A 20796-nucleotide genomic window follows, 5' to 3' on the forward strand; every position below is an offset into this window, starting at 1 on the left:
GAATGCTTGGAAAATAATAAACTCCTTGGCCTTTGACAATCTGGATTCCGACCGAGGCAGGGAACTGAAAGCACCCTCAGTGACCTAAAATCACAAATCCAAGACCTAAACGACAATGGTAAGATGGCCATCCTACTTTTGTTAGACCTATCGGCAGCTTTTGATTTAGTCAACCACCAAATTCTCTGCCACCACCTTAAAAATGCTGCCCACTTTTCTGATGAAGCCACCTCTTGGATCAGATCCTTTCTTGCAAACAGAACTATGCGGGTCTATTCCAATCTGCATCTGCCGAACCATCTCCAGTCTTTTGTGGGGTCCCGCAAGGGTCCTGTGTCTCGACCACACTGTATAATGTCTTCACAAAGCCACTCTTTGATATTCTTGACTATCTGGGTGTCACCTACACAAATTATGCTGATGACACCCAGATACTCATCCCTTTCACTGGTGACTACGTGACTGACTCGAAAGCCCTTAATGATGTTTACTTAGTTATCCAGGCTTGGATGGCGCATCATGGGCTTTGCTTAAATGATGAAAAAATTGAGTTACTTATTCTAGGCTCCCACCACAGACTCAATAAACTGGATACTGCCTTCAAATCAATTGTCATTGACGGCAATACTATCAAGGTATCCAACAATACAAAAACCTTAGGTATCTATCTTGATTCTACCTTATCCCTCACGAGACAAACTAATGCGGTGGTCTCAGCATCAGCCTATATATGCAAACTTATCACTGCATGCAGACCCTTCCTCACTGCTGCCAACTGCATCATCCTGGCCAGAACTCTTATAATGGCATAAATGGACTACTGAAATGCCCTCTACCTTGGGACCAGCCAAAGGAACGTTAACAAGCTGCAGGTAATGCAGAATAATGCTATCAGAGCTGCTCTTAACATTCCTAGGAAATCTCACATTTCTGACACCAGGTGTAGCCTACACTGGTTCCCTGTTGCTCACAGAATTTCCCTCAAAACCCTTGCGCTCACCCATAAGTGCCAGTCCAATCTGGCCCCTGCATACCTAGCCAACCACTTCATCCCCCACTCCTCATCCCGCCCTTTGAGATCAGCCCAAGCCCACACCTTATCCACACCCAGATTTATGCTGCAAAAAGCAGGCGGGTCTAGCTTCCCAGTCCTCGCGGCCAAATTATGGAACTCACTTCCCAACTCACTTAGAGCTGAACCGTCTTAACACTCATTCAAGAGTAAGGCTAAAATCTGTCTCTCTGCACAAGACCATGCTCCCTAAATGTGTCTAATTTGTATCACCATGTAAATTTACTGAATAAACATTTGTATCCTATTGTAAATTGGTGCACTATACGCACACCTACTTGCTACTTATTTTCATATTCTCGTGCAACCTTATCTATACCTAGGTTGTACTGTATGTCATTTTTTCCCTGTATTCCTGTATACCTGCAAATTTCAGACTGTGTACAGGGCGGCACTCGCCCCATGCACTTTTGCACATGCCTGTCTTCTGTAACCATGTACTCTTTAAGAAATTCACCCAGATGCCTTTGGGCCAGGTGCGCAATACAAATAAAACAAATACAAATACAAATAGTTGATTGGTCATTCCAAATTGGCTGAATTACCCCATGGCACCTCAAGCCAGACCCATGGACTCTCCTACCTTCTGGCCCAGCTGGCTTCTAATGTATTACCTTTAGGAGTGAGTGAAACCCAGTTCAGCTTGAACTTCTCAAGTGTGCTGGTTAGGATTTGGAAGTGGGCTCATTTAGTCTTCACCCTGCTCTACTGCAGAGAGGAAATTGAAAGCAAGAGGGGAGGGCATGCTAGCATATATACGTGATGTTCTCCATCCTCAATGGAAGAGGAAAAGTACTAGGATGCAAAGTATTGTAAGCTTCAAAACTCTTCTCTGGGTTTTATATCCATACTTTTAAAACGTAAAGGTACAAAAGAAAAGAAACCTTGATAGTGTCACCAGCTTTTAATCATTGTTTGGCACAGTCATGCAGCACAGAGTATTATGTAGAAATTGAAGAATATATGTTACAGAAAAAGCAAACCCTTTTTTGTGTGTGCAAAGCATGCTGTCAACATTAACCAAACTAGACAGCCGTAAACTTAGAGTGTTTATTTTGTGACTTAGTTTGTCTTGGAAGAATGACCAGTATTGAGTATCTGACTGGAATCGTGTGGGAGCTTTCGGATGCAGAGGCAATTCTTCTAATTGCCCAAACAATCATATTTCTTAAGTGGGCTTATCAAAGACAATGGGCGCTATAATTATTTGTTCCCCAATCCCCACTCCATGCTGACAATGCTGTCATGCACCATAAATAAAAGGCACCCCATTTGAAATGTTAGGCATTTATTTGTATTTATTTGAAGAACAGCGTTTCCAACTTTGGACAGAAATGACTTACAATAACACATTTACAGTTGGTGGAGGTAGTCCAATGAAAGATGCCTGCACAATAGCACAAAGAGGAGGACAAGTGGTGAGCCAGTTTTGGCAGTTGCAAATTAGTGGGACATTTATCAGTGACAAAGCAAAACAACCAGAAGAAAATCTATATATAAGGAAACAGGTGACTTACAAAGGTAACATTAACCTACGGGGGCAAGTGCATCAAACTAAAGAAGAGTACTATTTAAATATACAAAATTACGTTAATATGCATCACTGGAGGCAGTGGTAGGTTCAGGCAGGGAGGATGTGGTAAGGGGCAGAAGGATCTATCTCTTGTAAGGAACTCATGGTGGCAACACTAAAGACAGATGCAAGTGATCACAGTTCAAGGGTGTTTATGGAACTTTATATTGGGTGAGATAAACGCCTAATCTAAACCTACATCTAACATGGGAGCAAGCTACGACCATCAAATAATAATATGGCAGTTCTACTGGCATCTTGTCAAATAAAAAGGACCATTACTGAAGAAAACTATTGACAATCCTTACTACAAATTTACAAAAAGAGTGTGGGATAATGTTCACCAGCAAAGAAAGAAGTGTTCTCAAAATGATAAATAAGGATGGTATGACTGAGTCTCCCTTCCCCACATTTGAAGCATGGGACAAGGTAGGACTCTCTCGAGCACAGTACACTCCTGGGCCTTGACAGCACGAGGTTCACAGTTCAATTTAATGATATCAAAACCACTTCAGAGGCTAAGTCTCTTTGTTGAAAAAGTCTCTTGCTTTACAAGGATTGCTGATTAGAAGTAACAAACAAAAGTTATTTGGGCAATCTAAAGTTCTTTGGGCGTTTGCTCTTTGCCTCTGGGATCACCCTCTGCCAGGCACGGATCCCTGGATCTCCCTCTGCCGGGCTTGGATACTCTTTATAAAAACGAGCCTCCCTCCTTCGGGTTCACCACATCCTCTCAGACATCACTCGTAATCTTTAGGAGCTTTGTCGAAAAATGGAAGACAAACAAACAAATGTTCTTTGGGCGATTGTTCTTTGCGCCTGGGATCTCCCTCTGTCGGGCTCGGATCCTCCTTGCAGAAATGAGCAACAAGCAAAAGTTCTTTGGGCGATTGCTCTTTGCCTTTGGGATGTCCATCTGCCATACTCAGATCTCTGGGATCTCCCTCTGCCAGGCTTGGATCCTTCTTGCAAACATGGGCTTCCCTCTGTTGAGTTCACTACAGACTTTCTTTAACACAGTTTTCTAACACAGTTCATACTGGCCTCCCTCCATTGGGTTAACATTTGCCAATTATCACAGTTCACAATCGTAGTGGAAAGCGGGGTTCCCTTCCCCTAGCTTTCCTCTAGCAATGGGTCAAAGACTTGATTGTACAAGGGATTTGATGTGACCCTTGTAGGACCACTCTGACGCCTCATGCCACCCTTTCCTAGGGCCTTCTGCTTGTTGTAGTTTCACAAACAGGTCCAGGTCAGAGCCATTTGAATGAGCACCCATGTGGCGCCAGAACCCTATGCACCTGGACCTCAACTGGGCTTTCTTTGGAGTTCAAACATATACACAAGTCCTTTCTTCTTGCGTTCAAAATGTTGCTACTCGCAACCTTGGGCTTAACACAGTTCAGCTTGATATCAGCTTCCTCCGACTCACCGCCTGTGCTGAACCCACCGGCTTCTTTATTCTCTGGAGTCAAGGATAGTACTACGGTAGCCAGCTTGCCTCTCCGCCTGTGTTATCAATGCAGGAGTCCCCTGTGTACCATTGACCTCTGTTGCTCCACACGCCAGCTGTAACTCCCGGTCTTACATTTCCCCTTCTGTAGGCTTTGCGGATCTGAGTTGAAAAGGGCAATGACAATTCCCTCTTCATCGTCCTTCCATGTCTCACCACTTTTTTTCTCCCTTTGTACTGCCGGTTTGGTGTAGCTGTCTCCTCGTGCTTTCGGCCTTGCTCGAAGTATGTTTTCATGCACCGCCTTTTATCACTGTGGGGAAGGTAAAGGGCCGCCAGGTGTGCGTGGTCATTGTCAATTGCCTGACTCTGCCTGACCCGACTGTTGGGACATTTCAGGTAAACGCTTTCGGTTTTGGTTCGTTGTCTGTAACGGTGGGAGAAAGTGTTTGTATCAAAAGAGAGGAGTGGTAAACGTTCCAGACATCCTTCAGGGTAGCGTATATGGAACAAGTGGAAATGACCAGGATTGTTATCTTGACATGAACAAGGGGGATTGTGTAAACGGAAATGCCTGGTTAAAGCAGTCTGAGAGTCCAGGAAATAATAATCAGAGGGAAGGTGAGAAGAATGACTGGGAGTGCTCGAGTAGATAACAGGACAACAGTGATTCTGGGAGATGTAGTTTTCCACGGGCTCAGGGTTCGGATATCTAATGGGTTTACCAGAGGTGGAGGGGTTGTTGGATTTAGAAAAGGGAGATTCATTGAGTGTAAGGGTCTGAGAGATTTGGTCTTCCTCGTCTTCTTGCCCGCTGTTATACCGTGTCTCACCTGGGTGTTCCATGAGCACGACTCTGGGTTTCCCTACCCAGGTGATCCTCCCCCACCGGTCCACCCCCAGGAACTGGATCCAACAGCGATGGCTGTGTCCTGGCCACCTGGATAAGGGATTCCCAGTTCCTACTCAGGAGAGCACCTGTCACGCCTCGGCACCGTTCCACACTAAGACCCCGTGCTTTATACTTACCCCAGGTCCGACAGCGGAAAGGGACATTTGGCAAGACTATTGCACTTCGCCGTTCCGTTCGGTATTCTGTGGCGCCATTCCTAATGAAGTGGAGAATGCCCTGGAGGCTGACGACTACCGCATCAGCCAGACGGTCTTTGAACTACGGTTCCCATGAAACCTAGGGAATCTGTAGTCCATGACATCACGATTGCCTCCCTCATTCTGCTCCACCTCCTCATTGATTTAAGCGGCTGTAACCCGGAGGACGCTGCTTCTGTTTGAAGTTACTACCGGCGTTGAAGTTCCGTCTTATCGCCTTGTACCTGAAGCTTGTTGTATCATTGTATGTTCCTTCATACTACGCTCCGTGTATCGAACCCTTTTCTGAAACCAAGGACTGCCTGCCTGCTGATTCTGTTCACTTATTGCTCGCCCGTGTACCGACTAAAGGATTGTTGTAAGGATTGCTTACCTGGTTCCACCCTTTAAGTGCACCTTGGGACGCCTTGCAGTTGTGCACCCACCCGGATCTAGTGCGTCCCTCGTTCCGCCCGGGAAAAGCTACCCAACTAACATTTCCCCGTTTATTATTTTACACTGTCGTTGTGTTCTGCATCCTGGAGTATAAGGAAACTTCGACTTCCTAGGGTAAGACCTTCAGTGCCCTTAATTTTGTTCTCCTTGTTATCTACACCTCTTAGGTTGTTTCCTACTTCCTTGTCTAGAACTAGGGGGGACCAGGGCGTTGTGGGTTCAGGACACAGGGACTGGGTTGTTCCAGTATTATTCTATCTTATCTCCACTTAGTGGTACTACCGTTATTCCAAGTGATTAATCGTGTGTTGTTTCTTGCAGCTGGGTCCGTGGCGGCGTGTTTCTCCCCGCTCTTTCGGGTGATCGGTCCCTCTGTCTGGTACAAATAACAGCAGTGGGTCATATCATCAGGAAGGTCGTTTTTTCCCTCATAGAGAGGAGGCTCGGGTGGAGGCTCCAACCCGAGCTCTTCAATCAAGGCACCGTCTCGCCGGTTTGGCCTCCTGTCTTGTCCACTCCCGTTCGGTGAGTAACAGAAACAGAAGCCATGGAAGAGACGGACCCCTTGGTTGCTCTGGTCCGTTTGGTATCCGACTTACGGTCGGACATGACGGCAGCACATGATGCCTTGCACCACCGAATTGATGGTTTGCAACACTTCCCCCCCTCCGCATACACTGGGGATAGACACGTCTGGTGCCACTGCTTCTGGTTCCGGTGTCTCTTCGGCCTCCACGACGGGATTCACGGCAGCCCCTGTTCTCATGGCTACTCAGTTTCCATTGGCCCCGCCGGAACGCTTCACTGGCGATCCAAAGCATTATCGGACGTTCATTAATCAATGCAAACTGCACTTCCTTTGCCGCCCTGCAGCCTTTCCCAATCCGACCACGAAGGCGGCTTTTGTCCTTTCGCATCTAGGAGGGACGGCTGCAGCCTGGGCCAATCCGTTACTCGAGTCAAATAGCTTTGTCTTGTATGACTGTGATGCTCTCATCACTGCTATGAATAGGGTTTTCGATACCCGTTATAAATCCCAAGCTACAGACTTAGAGTTCCTGAACTTACGTCAGGGTACTTCTTCTCTGTTCACTTATCTTACCAGGTTCAATCAACTCGCAGCCGAGACTGACTGGCCCGAGGAGAAGAAGTCAGCAGTGTTCTATAAAGGGCTGTCTGAAGAGCTGAAGGACACCCTAGCCACAGTACCAGTAGTCCCTATCGTATTCGGTGAACTTCTGGACTTGGTATTACAGATTGACGCTAGAAAGACTGAACGGAAAGGAGAACGTAAGTCTACCACACCAATGCCCCCTCCCTTGGATTCTGTCAGTCTTCCTTCCTCTGTTCCGGAACCCATGCAGGTGGGGGCCGTCCGAGGTCCTTTAACACCTGCACAACGGGAGCACCGGCGATCACATAATTTATGTATGTATTGTGGATCGGCCGAACACTTGCTAAGCGATTGTCCAAAAAGACCCAACAAAAAGGCGGGAAACGCCAGAACCCGGCGATAGATGGAGTCCCTACGCCGGGGGTACACTCTTTGGACTCACACGAGGTCGCTTTTTCCGCAGTCAGTCTGCCGGTAGTCTTTACCATGACTCCTGGCGCTTCATTCACATCCCTCGCCATTATTGATTCCGGGGCCACCGGTAATTATATGGACTACGATTATGCTGTAAAAAACAACGTGCCAGTTCTGCCCAAAACTCAACCCGAAACAGTACATGCAGTTGACGGTACGTCCTTGATTTCCGGTCTGGTTACCCAGAACACGTCCTTGCTCCGGATGCAGACAGAGGAAGGACATGTGGAGACCTTATCGTTTGATTTAATCAAAGCACCTCAGTTTCGGGTCATTTTGGGAATCCCTTGGTTAAGACACCATAACCCCGCTATCGATTGGGCAAACAGGGTGGTTCAGTTTCCTTCCCCCGTTTGCAATGAAAAATGTTTTCAAAACACAAGTGTGTATCCAGAATCATCCTCTCAGGCGTTGGTAGCGTCCATGTCAGTCATCGGGGCCGTTTCTACCTCTATGCACATTCCTTCGGAATACCTCTCCTTTCGGGATGTGTTTGATAAAGGGGGGGCGGATCGCTTACCACCTCACAGACCGTATGACTGCCCTATCGATCTGGTGCCGGGATCTAAAATCCCGGTTGGGAGAGTATATTCTCTTACCATACCCGAGGACAAGGTACTGAAGGAATACATCGATAAATCTTTGGTTACAGGGTTTATTAGACCCTCTAAGTCTCCGGCAGCGTCTCCCCTCTTTTTTGTCCCTAAGAAAGAGGGAGACCTTCGTCCTTGTGTTGATTATAGAGCATTGAATGCTATTACAATAAAAAATCAGTACCCCCTTCCACTGATTTCGGTCCTTTTGGATCAACTTGGTTCTTCTGTCGTCTTTACCAAATTGGATCTCCGGGGCGCCTATAATCTCGTCAGAATGCGTGAAGGGGACGAGTGGAAAACGGCGTTTAAAACCCGGTATGGACTGTTCGAGTATCTAGTGATGCCCTTCGGACTCTGTAATGCTCCGGCCACTTTTCAGGCCTTTATGAATGACATCTTTCATGACTGTCTGGACCAGTTTGTTGTTGTTTACCTGGACGACATCCTAATATACTCATCCTCTAGCGAGCAACACACTGAACATGTACGCCTTGTATTACAACGACTTAGGGAAAACAATCTATTCGTCAAGGCGGAGAAGTGTGTATTCAGCTCCACTGAGGTCGAATTTCTCGGTTATGACCTAACCAATCAGGGCATCAGAATGAGCCGTTCCAAAGTTAAGGCGGTACTTGAATGGCCTGTCCCTGCCTCAATCAAAGCCTTGCAGTCCTTTCTAGGGTTTGCAAATTTCTACAGGCGTTTTATCCACTCGTTTTCATTCATCTCAGCTCCTCTCACTGCTCTGACAAGCTCTAAGAAAACATTTCGATGGAACGAGGAAGCACAAAACGCCTTTGAGGCTTTGAAAGCTGCGTTCTCCACCACTCCAGTGTTACAACATCCCAATCCTCACTTACCCTTTCTAGTGGAGGCGGATGCTTCTGGATCCGCCATTGGGGCGATACTGTCTCAGCGTTGTCCTGACTCATGGGAGGTTCATTCAGTCGCGTATTATTCCAGAAAACTGACCCAATATGAACGCAACTACCCCATCACTGAAAGAGAACTCTTGGCCATTAAGGATGCCTTCTCGGAATGGAGGCACCATTTACTAGGTGCACGTCATTTGGTCACAGTCTTCTCTGACCATCGAAGTCTCCTGGCGTTTAAATCGATGAAATGCCTCACCGCTCGGCAGGCCCGCTGGCATCTTTTTTTTTCCCAGTTCAACTTTACCATCACCTTCCGACCGGCCCGGCTCAACACATGTGCCGACGCATTGTCGCGTCTGGATCACAACCCGGGCAGTTCTGCATCAGACCGTTCTCTATTGTTGCCTTGTAGAGTGGTTTGTGGCTGCACACCCCAGCCTTCACTTCGTTCCCTGGTCTCGGAATGGGTCTCCTCACATGCAGAGGAATGCTTGGCCCTCAATCTCGATGTTGTACAGGGATTGCCATACATTCAGGGTCGCTTATACTTGCCACCTGGTGAAGCACGTCTCCGCGCCCTGGAATGGTCTCATGACTCATTGATAGCGGCCCACCCGGGTCAACAAAAAACTCTGGACTCTTTGCGTCGTTGGGCATGGTGGCCCTCTATGTCCAGGGATGTGGTTGACTATTTGGCCGCTTGTTCTGTGTGCGCCCAATGCAAAATATCACGGTCCAAACCAGTGGGCTTATTGCAACCGCTTCCGGTGCCGCACAAGCCGTGGTATATGATCTCCATGGACTTCATAGTGGAATTACCTCCGGTGGACGGTTTTGATACGGTCTGGGTCGTCATTGACTATTTCACCAAAATGGCACTCTTTATTCCTTGTAAGGGTCTGCCTTCAGCACCAGCGTTGGCATCTTTGTTCCTCAAGAATATCTTCCGATTCTTTGGCCTACCATCCATCGTGGTGTCGGATCGCGGCCCACAGTTTACCTCGCGTTTTTGGAGAGCCTTAACTGCTTCTTTACACATTGACGATCGGTACAGCACTGCCTATCATCCCCAGACAGATGGGCAGACTGAGAGAGCCAACGCTACTTTAGAACAGTTCCTCCGTTGTCTGTGCCTACGCTTTCAGTCTTCCTGGTTATCAATGTTGTTGCCCGCTGAGTTTGCCTATAATAACTCTTTGCACTCGGCTTCTGGGGTGTCACCCTTCTACGCCATGTATGGGCAGCATCCGCGATCTTTGCCTTTGGACCCTTCTGTTCCCTTGGACAATCCGGCAGCCCAGGCGTGTCTTCGAGACATCAAGTCCATCCACACGGCAGTTCGTTTGCATCTCCTTGCTGCCCAGAATAGGGCCAAGAAAAATGCTGACCGGCATCGGAGTCCTGCCCCGACATACAAGGTGGGCATGAAGGTCTGGTTGTCGACACGCAACCTGAAAATCCCTGGTAAACGCATGCTTTTGCCCAAATTTGTGGGTCCCTATTCTGTCACTGATATGATTAGTCCTGTGGCAGTACGGCTTTCTCTACCCGCCTCATGGAAAGTACATCCGGTTTTTCATGTAAGCCTCCTGAAGCCTTGTCCTCCTGCTACTCGCTTGCCACTCCGTCCTTCTCCCGTCCGGGTACTGAGCGAGGTTGAATACGAAGTGGCGGATATCTTGGACTTTCGGCTACGCAGGGGTCGCCCGTTCTACCTAGTTGACTGGAAGGGCTACGGTCCTGAAGACAGGTCCTGGGAACCGCTGCATAATATACATTGTCCTAAGCTCCTGCGCTCCTTCCATGCGCGCAGGAGGTTGGTGCCGCCTTTGGGGGTGGATGCTGTCACGCCTCGGCACCGTTCCACACTAAGACCCCGTGCTTTATACTTACCCCAGGTCCGACAGCGGAAAGGGACATTTGGCAAGACTATTGCGCTTCGCCGTTCCGTTCGGTATTCTGTGGCGCCATTCCTAATGAAGTGGAGAATGCCCTGGAGGCTGACGACTACCGCATCAGCCAGACGGTCTTTGAACTACGGTTCCCATGAAACCTAGGGAATCTGTAGTCCATGACATCACGATTGCCTCCCTCATTCTGCTCCACCTCCTCATTGATTTAAGCGGCTGTAACCCGGAGGACGCTGCTTCTGTTTGAAGTTACTACCGGCGTTGAAGTTCCGTCTTATCGCCTTGTACCTGAAGCTTGTTGTATCATTGTATGTTCCTTCATACTACGCTCCGTGTATCGAACCCTTTTCTGAAACCAAGGACTGCCTGCCTGCTGATTCTGTTCACTTATTGCTCGCCTGTGTACCGACTTAAGAATTGCTGTAAGGACTGCCTGCCTGCTGATTCTGTTCACTTATTGCTCGCCTGTGTACCGACTTAAGGATTGCTGTAAGGACTGCCTGCCTGCTGATTCTGTTCACTTATTGCTCGCCCGTGTACCGACTAAAGGATTGTTGTAAGGATTGCTTACCTGGTTCCACCCTTTAAGTGCACCTTGGGACGCCTTGCAGTTGTGCACCCACCCGGATCTAGTGCGTCCCTCGTTCCGCCCGGGAAAAGCTACCCAACTAACATTTCCCCGTTTATTATTTTACACTGTCGTTGTGTTCTGCATCCTGGAGTATAAGGAAACTTCGACTTCCTAGGGTAAGACCTTCAGTGCTCTTAATTTTGTTCTCCTTGTTATCTACACCTCTTAGGTTGTTTCCTACTTCCTTGTCTAGAACTAGGGGGGACCAGGGCGTTGTGGGTTCAGGACACAGGGACTGGGTTGTTCCAGTATTATTCTATCTTATCTCCACTTAGTGGTACTACCGTTATTCCAAGTGATTAATCGTGTGTTGTTTCTTGCAGCTGGGTCCGTGGCGGCGTGTTTCTCCCCGCTCTTTCGGGTGATCGGTCCCTCTGTCTGGTACAAATAACAGCAGTGGGTCATATCATCAGGAAGGTCGTTTTTTCCCTCATAGAGAGGAGGCTCGGGTGGAGGCTCCAACCCGAGCTCTTCAATCAAGGCACCGTCTCGCCGGTTTGGCCTCCTGTCTTGTCCACTCCCGTTCGGTGAGTAACAGCACCCTTAGGTTTCTTCGATGCCCTTCCACTATGCTGGTTGGACCGCACTGTTCTACTTGGAGATTTCATTGTGGAACAACCTGATTGCTGGTCCAAGAATTCCAGCATATAACATGGAGTATCACTGCTGGGACTTTCAACTTCCTCCTGGTTAACTAGGAATGGCACGGGGGATGATTTCAAGCGTTACCTCTTCTCTATTTCACTTTCCCTCTGTCGAGTGTATATTAAGCCCGCTTCTATGTTTTCAGGGCAGATCTTCATAACATGGCTCCACTCCCCACAACACAGGCATTGTTGTAACTGAGAATCCACTAAGTCACTCCTAGATGTAATAGACGTTGACTCTCCCCTATCCATATTCAGGGGGCTACACATTTTATTAGGGATATTATCATTCTCGAGTTTTTGTTCCTCCTGTTCAATACAGGGGGCCTCATTCTAACTATGCCGGTCCAGTATCAATGGTGCTGGTAAGTCTACTCATTCCAAGTGTCACATAAGACTCTCAGAAGACTGCTTAGAAATAACACTTGCAGGCCCTACACAGCACAGAGTTTGATGTTACTCCTTGGTAGAGCTCACTCAAAGAGATCCCACAAGGGTGTGTTTTGGGCGAGGAGGGGCAAGTAGAGGGTTGGAATGGTTGTAGGCATTAGCCCAGTTTTGGGCAGTGAATGGGTGGGTAAATAACCAAACAACGCTGACAGGTTCTGTGTCCCTCCTCATATGTCATCTCCCTCCTACGTGTATTCCAATGCAATCATTTGGTCTTATAGGTGGCAGCAAGGCATCACCTAATAGCCAAAACTAATAAAGAGTATCAACAATGTATACAGTGCACACTGCAGACTGAAATGCCTCCGGGTGCTAAATTAAAGTAAATACATACACACAGATGTAGACATGGTACTGTAGTGTTTATGTTTGGAATTCATCCCTTTGGAATTCCATTAAACCGTGCTGGTAATGTAATCCATGTGTAGGAATCAATCATATGCTTTCCTGAATTGGAATAGAAATCACATCCCACTAGATAGAAATAATTCAGTTCATTGAACACATGTCATCAAACAGCTGCCTGGTGGATTCTTCGGCCCTCCTGTACGTGCAGCAGATAATATTGGCATCTACCCACCAGTTGTACTTACACCTTCAGTCCGACGAGTGTGCAGAATGGTGCCGGCGCGAGACCAAAACCTCCCCCAAACCCGCACCATTCTTCAAAGGATTCCCCACATCTCAGTGTACCTGTTCATTCTAACTGTACTGCTACAGAACATGATGCGTCTTTTCAGATCTAAGTCTGCTTTGACAGATATCTCTTTAGTTCTATAGGTCACTATGTATAGATATATATCCTTTGATCTCAATGTACCTATACAGGTCACTATGCACATCACTTGATCTGAATTTATGTTTAAAGGTCACAATGCATATCATTTGATCTCAATGTACCTATACAGGTCACCATGCACATATTTTGATCTGAATGTATGGTTAAAGGTCACTATGCACATCCTTTGATCTCAATGTACCTATACAGGTCACTATGCACATCACTTGATCTGAATTTATGTTTAAAGGTCACAATGCATATCCTTTGATCTCAATGTACCTATACAGGTCACCATGCACATATTTTGATCTGAATGTATGGTTAAAGGTCACTATGCATATCCTTTGATCTCAATGTACCTATACAGGTCACTAATGACATCATTTGATCTGAATCTATGTTTAAAGGCCACTATGCATATCCATTGGTCGCAGTTTACCTATACAGGTGACTCTGTACATTATTTTATCCCAGTTTCCACTTTCATATCCTTACATTTTGTTTTCAGATGTTAATTTTCTTCTTCAGGCCATATTTTAGATCTTTCAATGTCAATGTTTTCTTATGTCAGCTTTGATCAGCAGATCCCAATGTAACCGACATGAACTGCGCTCTGGTTCTTTTCTTGAGGTAGAGCCCAACATTTCGCTCTGTTTCCTTCCTGTGCAGTGTTTGACGGCTGCTGGAAGAGGATCCTCATCCCAGAAAAACACCTTGGCTGCAGATCCCTTGACTCCTCCCGCCCTTCATCCTTGCTGTCCAGCCGGCACCCCAACAGTGCTTCCCAAGGAGAGCTGTCAGCAGGGTGGCAACATCCTGTAACCCTAATCAATAAACATTACACCCTTGGCACTGTGCATGTGATTGCCTTTCTTGTGTGTGTTACAATGTCTCATGAGTGCAAACATTTGTGTGTAATCCATAATTTTACACAACTCAGCTTCCTCCTTCTGAAGCTGTCTCCTTTATGTGTAACCAGAAAATAAGCCCTCCAGCAATCTAAGCACTGCCAATCAAAACCAGAATTGACATAGACAAATGTTTTGGCTTTTGCAGTTGTTCATTGCATGTTACGTTTGAAAGTATACATTTGTGTTGGCCCCATAAAGAATGGCTCCCGCACAAAGAACATACAGGCCGAAGGGCTAGTCTATTATTTGGGGAGCTGTCAGCCTCTGATAGCAAATTACATACTTATACTATTTTAGAGCAGAAGCTGAAGCGTGTAGCAGCCTGCAGCAAAGGCCAAAACATGGCTTTTGATCTTTGCACCATCCAGCTTCGCCTTATCAATGTTAGTACACACAACTAAGTCCTAATTAATAAGGCTGTATATGATGTATAAAAGAACAATTCAACCCCTAACAAGCCATTTACTCCAGAGCCAACATGCAGAACTGTACCATTCCAAAGTAGACATACATGAAATATGAGACCATCAGTAGGAAGGCATGTATTGTTGCAGCAAGACGAGACTATTGTGTCATATCAAGACTCAGCACTGGTTTACCAGTACACCTATTTGCCAGTGAGAAACATCTGATCAGCATCCATGCCTTACGATTTACCTCTGGGGCCAGTGAAGCTGCTGATATGTTGTTTGTATCGCGCTCGTACACATGTGTTTCAGAGCACGACAAGGCAAGGGAGGGGAACAGGGGAGAACAAAACAAAGATTTTACTAGGCCCAGTGACATTGAGAACATGCAAGTGCATGGGAAAGGTAGAGGGGAAAAGTGCATGGGGGGAGTGGAAAGTGCGGAGCAGAAGATAGACAGATAGATAATAGTAAATACAAAATAAAATAGATAATGGAGCAATAAATAGGGGTAGTGCAGCCAGCAAGAGGCAAGTGCTGTGTTTACGGCAGCAGAACTGGGTAAGTCTGATAAGTGCATAAAAAGAAGAAAGTAGGGGGGGGCTGTATGGGTACAGATACAGTCCCCAGTGCAAGAGGTGGCCGGGAGGCAGTGCAGAAGGGTGGCAGGGTGAGCAGGTACCTGGGCCAAGGGGACAGAGGGTGGCCAGGTGCACAGGTCCGAGAGGGAGTAGATAGGCAAGGGAGAAGAGGAGCAAAGGCAGATTCAAAGAGAAAGGTCTTGAGGTGCTTCCGGGACCGGAGATGGTTCCCCTCAAGTTTTAGAGTGGCAGGGAGGTTGTTCGAGAGGGAGGCCCCGGTTGAAGACAGAGATCTACCCACAGCTCGTTTCTTTGAGAAACAAATGACCCTGAGGGAGTTTGAGGTAGAAGAGCGAAGAGATCGAGGGGGGAGGTATTTGCAGAGGGATAGCTGAAGGTATTTTGGACCCAGGCCCCAGAAAGCCTTGTCGACAATGCAGAAGGTTTTAAATTTAATCCTTGCATCCACTGGGAGCCAATGGAGAGATTAAGTCCTGGAGAGATACAATCCCAGGGCTTGAGACCAAGGACAATTCTCGCAGTCCTGTTCTGGATTAGTTGCAGAGGGCAAAGAGTAGATGCAGGTAGATTTAGAAAGAGGCTGTTACAATAGTCCAACCTAGAGAGAACCAGAGCTTGGGAGACAGTGAGCTTCTGGGGGAAGGAGAGGACAGGAAGGGTACCTCTGAGGAGGTGCAGTAGGAAATTTGACTTTTTGGAGACCTCAGAGATGTGGGTGGAGCAGGAAAGTGTGGAGTCAAAGATGACCCGAGGTTCTTAGCCTCACGGGTGGGGTAGGAGGAGGGCCAAGCGAGGCCACCCAGAGACAGAGGGGAAAGGATGGAGAGGGGTTGCCGATGAGAAGGATCTCCGTCTTGCTGGCATTCAGACAGAGATTATTGGCGGCACACCAATCTTTAATGGCAGTTAGGCAATCAGAGATGATGGAGGGAGAGGTGGTGGCCGAGGGCAGCCTGAAATGAGTTGAGTGTCGTCAGCGTAGCACTGGAAATTTGATCATAGAATGGCAATGCAGTGGGCGAGAGTTGCCAGGTATTGGTTGAAAAGCCAGTGCTAGAGATTAGACCCCTGGGGAACACCACAGGTAGAGAGGAAGATCGAGGATAGTCATTGCAAGTTTCACACTCAATAAAAGAGCTTAAGTGCCCTACATACTCAATCCCTCCAACTGAACGAGGCCCCTACTTACAAAATGAAGAAAGCGTCGCGCAAAAATCCACATGCAAGCTTGAGGGGTTCTTTCATCCGAATAGAGAGAAAGTATTGTAAATAGCATCACATGTTATTCTCTGAACATCCAGACCTCACAACTCTCCATTCAGCATTACATTATTTCCTAGACTTTTCTTGCACTAGTTCCATCCTGACCGGCACCACACTCCCAAAGGAGATCAAAGGAAAAAAAAGCAAAAGTTGTGTAGATTTGAAAGCAGCCTTAAGATCTGTGAATAGGGAGTTGTTGCGGGAACCACAGAGGAGGGGAGGACAGAGGGAAGCTAGGGTACGTGGCGATATGATATGAAAGGGGCTTCACAATGGTAATATGGCAAGAGTCAGGTAAGACCTGAATAGGTTTTCTTCAGAGATCCTGTTGGGCAGGGGAGTGTGCTGGCTCCCACCCTACTTAGCTTATTCTGGAACTATTTAGAGGTGTTTCTGAGTGGCCAGCAACTCGATGAGCCCTGGAAATCAGGACAGGACATCTAATTTGTGCGATTTGTGGATGACGCAGTGCTACTCACGCATACTGAAATAGCAGTGCATAAACTACTGGCCGTCTTTTGTAATTACTGCATTCACAAGAAGCTGATGATTAGTGAGAGCAAAGCATAGGCAATGGTGATGGGCCCAGCAAAATCCCAGAGGAGGAGTTGGTATGTAAATGGCGCGCTCTGAAACACTTGTGTACGAGCGTGATAGAAATAAAATATCAATTCAATTCACATGTTTAGAGGTACTATCTTACTTTAACTACCTGGGTGTCTGCTTCCATAATAAAATGTGGTGGGACTGCAGGTGAAAAGGAGTGATAATATACTAGGAAATTCTGCTAGGGAGAGTTCTGAGGTACAAAGGAAGTTTAGGGGGGAATTCCTGCATAGGCCCTTAATGCCTGTCATTGGAGCTACGGATGGTGTCAGGTATGGGTCTATGCCACATGTGGTACAGTGGCTGTAGGTCACAATTCCTCCCTTAGAAGCCTCTTTTCATTGTCAGCTGTCGATGGGACCCCTGCATCTAATTAACCTGATGTGTCTTTTCCAGGGGCCAGGCCCACTGCCCATTTTAACCCCATAGCCGAGCCCTTTTGGCCATGGGTCAAAGATATAAGCCGTCTAATAACTACTCTTCACCAACCCTGTAATGCACACATATGCACTGATGCCCTCGAACATTTGTCAAGTTCGCAGACATTACAACAACGTCACCAAACATCTGAAATACCCAATTTTTGTCATTTTCTGAACATATCCCATCGCCATCACGCCTCAACTCCACAGAGATTGTTTCATTTGTTTGGAAAGTGGTGTTTTTTAATATGTTTTTATTGCAATGTTCGCAGACTGGCACAGTTTGTGAACCCAACATGCCATTAGTTTCAAAAGTTTTGACATAATTCACCTTTATAATCGACCAATCAGCGGCCACAAACGATGTCAGCAAAGGTTACTCAGCTCCCTGATTGGCCTAGAGGCTCTGCGGACATCGAACCAGGAAGTGAATCACTAATTCTTTTGGACCTACTACCAGGCCGCCGCTCCTCACGCAAGTTTGGTGCAAATCTATCCGGCAGTTTGGACTGTAGCTGCAAGCAAAAAAGAAATCCATTCATGTCTTTCCAGAATTCAAATGTGTTGGCACCAGCCCTATAACTTTGTCCCCACCCTTGAGAAAATCACACAAAACTTTGCTAAATGATTCAGAGTTGGTTGTATACCTTTTGCACAAGGTTTCCTGAAGATTCTTCAAACAGCACCGAGGGACGTTATGGTTGAGTTACACTAATAAAAACCTAGCAAATTCAGTGAAAAAACTTTGTTAAAGGGATGTTATGGTCACAAGTAAAACTGAAAACCCACAGAAATTCACCAGTTAGGGTAAGCTAAGCAATCATAACTTGTGCCACCACCATGCGCTGATAAGACTCCTAGGACATCAAAGATTACATGACAAATGTCATTGATGACATCTCCCATGACATCACATATGTGGGCCACTTGTTTTTGTTCACAGACATGTCTAGGCCAGTTGTTTTTGTTCAATGACAGTGAAAATTGTATTATTGAAAAGGTACTTTATATCTAGACGTTAATCTTATCATATGTTGGTAAGGTACTTTCTTTAGGCTAGGGCCTGAGCTCATACTACACATACATGGGGAAATATGCAGGCCTCAAACACACAATACATTTATATACATGACAATAACTTCTAATCATATTGTCATTTTCTAGTGATGTTCTTCCTTTCCTCCTTACTGGAATTTCCCTGTATGTTCCTCAGATTCCTATTGATTGTGGTTCTTCATATGTATTGTTTGTACTAGCACAAGTGTGTAGTAAGTCTTGTATTGTTAGATATTAATGGGTAGTTTGGCCAGAAATTGTACTGGCCCAATCGATCGGGCATGTATTTCCGAGCATACATCTATCATTCTTAAATAAATGTCCAATGCAACTTACCTGAGTTTTTCACACTATAACACATGCGAAAACGACGGATCGGGTACCGCCATCTAGTGCTAATCTTATCCTTTGATCCATCGCCTTAAGTTCAAGGATCGTAGCAACTACATTTCATTTTGACATAGCACTGAAAAGAGTTAATTAAGTCCACAAAAACATGGGTAACATTTTACAGTAGAGGTTATTTAACTGTGAACGGTGATCTTGTAATGCCAATTCCGTTCACCGATCGATTAATCCCAGTCTTTGCATTCTTCACATAAAGTTATTTCTTCCATCGCCGATTTTTGATCGTCGCACATGGCGTTGAAACACTTTCACATCCGCACGTTTTTCAGAACCTATAGGCTGCCATGTTGCTTCTTATTGCTGCAACCGCAACATGACAGATTGGTGTCTGGTGATCGTCCCACATAATGGTTGTCACAGATGCGTTGTTGATGATTATTGTCCAATTACAGTTTAAGAAGCTGCCGACGGGTAGACTGTACCCATGACAGGCACACATTGATATAATGTAAAATTGAGAATGCAAAAATATATTTCAGTATGTTAAGGATTTCAATGAGGCGACACACACACCTTGGTCTCAGCCTAGTATGAAGCACATGATTGAAATGCTTATCTCTTTATATTATACAGATTTAGTTTGAGATGGTAGACAACTCGTATCACACCCCCTTTTTCAAATACCCCGGGTCACAATGAACCATGAACCAGGCTGGTTGGTAAAATGCAATATTTATATATTTATTTATTTTAAAATTCAAACGAACTCATACAATGTTTAAAATGGGACAGCAACCACCAATGGGGTGATAATTTAAATGATAATGTAAGCAATGCACTTGGTTTAAGCTTCTAGTGGAACATATACAAAACACCAGGGAATAGGAGCACTTTTTGATTGAGGAAAGATAGCACCCAAGTTAGGATTTCCCCCTGCAGTGTTCCCTCAACCCACAAATAATTGAATTCTGAATGGATAGAAATACACAGCAGCTAATCAGGAATAAGAGGCAGAAAACGCAAACAAAATCCGACCTTCCCTCCCCGAATAAGAGTGGAAAACGGATTTTAAACCCCATGCAATGTTATGAAATGACACTCGGGAATGGACAAATAAATAATTAATGTGCGGTTAAAACTCTAAGGTAAATACAATTTCTCACTAAAGCAACAATGCATGGACCCTAACAATCACAAGCAATGGATTACCAAGAGCATACAATAGAAAAACAAGTGGAAAGTTTAAAACAGATTGCAGCAAAATGACAAGTGTAAAAGTTGCATTTTACCGAATGCCCATTTAAAATGTCAAAACGGTTTCTTTGAATAACAGGTGAAATGCTCTGATTTGGAGTGCGGCTTTTGGGTTGGGGGATTGGTATATATCACAGGGATATTATAGAAGTGAAAATAGGTCTCTAGCTATGAAACTGGGTGAGTTATGCAAGATATAAAAAGGTGCGCTTTGAGTAAAATGAAGCTGTGAAATAGGAAATGAAATCAGTTGTGACAAGAACAGTTTTACTCTACACTAGGCCACCAAAGAGGGACACAGTAAGATCCAGGGTTTATTCGCGACTTCAACCCTGTCACCCCAGTGCCCAACCCTGGCGGAAACCAGTCTGATCACTCAAAATATGACTAATGGCTTAGGATTTACACTAGACAAAATTACTAAAGAGATGGCGCTAGCACTAGAAATCAAGGGCAAGGTTGCACAGATAATTCTGACAGTTTTAACAAGTTACCAGGATAAGGATAGGATGGCTTAGAGAGTGGGATAAGGAAAAATGCAAGACAAGGTAGGCTATGGATTTCTATGGGGTAGGGATTATACTTACAGTCCACTTCTAGTTTGGGATTTTTGGACCATCAACAGGTTCTGGTCACCACACTGCACTGGTCATCGGATAGCGAGGACAGCTGGGCAATTCTGGTAGCTGGATATTAAAGGTCAGAGGGCATGCAGGTAGTGGACAAGCCGTTCTAGTTTCAGGATGCAAAAGGTACCACTGGATGCAGTCAGTGGCAGCAGTTATTGGGCAGCAATGCGTGGGTAT

At 45.9% G+C, this 20796-nt stretch overlaps 1 protein-coding gene across 2 annotated transcripts in view; it reads left to right on the top strand.

The window, feature by feature from the left end:
* The window catches only part of LOC138580209 (uncharacterized), a 113835-nt gene extending 99857 nt beyond the window's left edge, over positions 1-13978 (top strand). For both annotated transcript variants that reach the window (XM_069650562.1, XM_069650563.1), the window contains one exon: positions 13791-13978. The gene's annotated coding sequence lies outside the window, so the exon portion shown is untranslated. The remainder of the gene's footprint in view (positions 1-13790) is intronic.
* Positions 13979-20796: the final 6818 nt, after the last annotated feature.

This window comes from Ambystoma mexicanum, chromosome 3p (assembly GCF_040938575.1).
Source record: "Ambystoma mexicanum isolate Mex_15411 chromosome 3p, UKY_AmexF1_1, whole genome shotgun sequence".
NCBI classification, from domain to species: Eukaryota; Metazoa; Chordata; class Amphibia; order Caudata; family Ambystomatidae; genus Ambystoma; species Ambystoma mexicanum.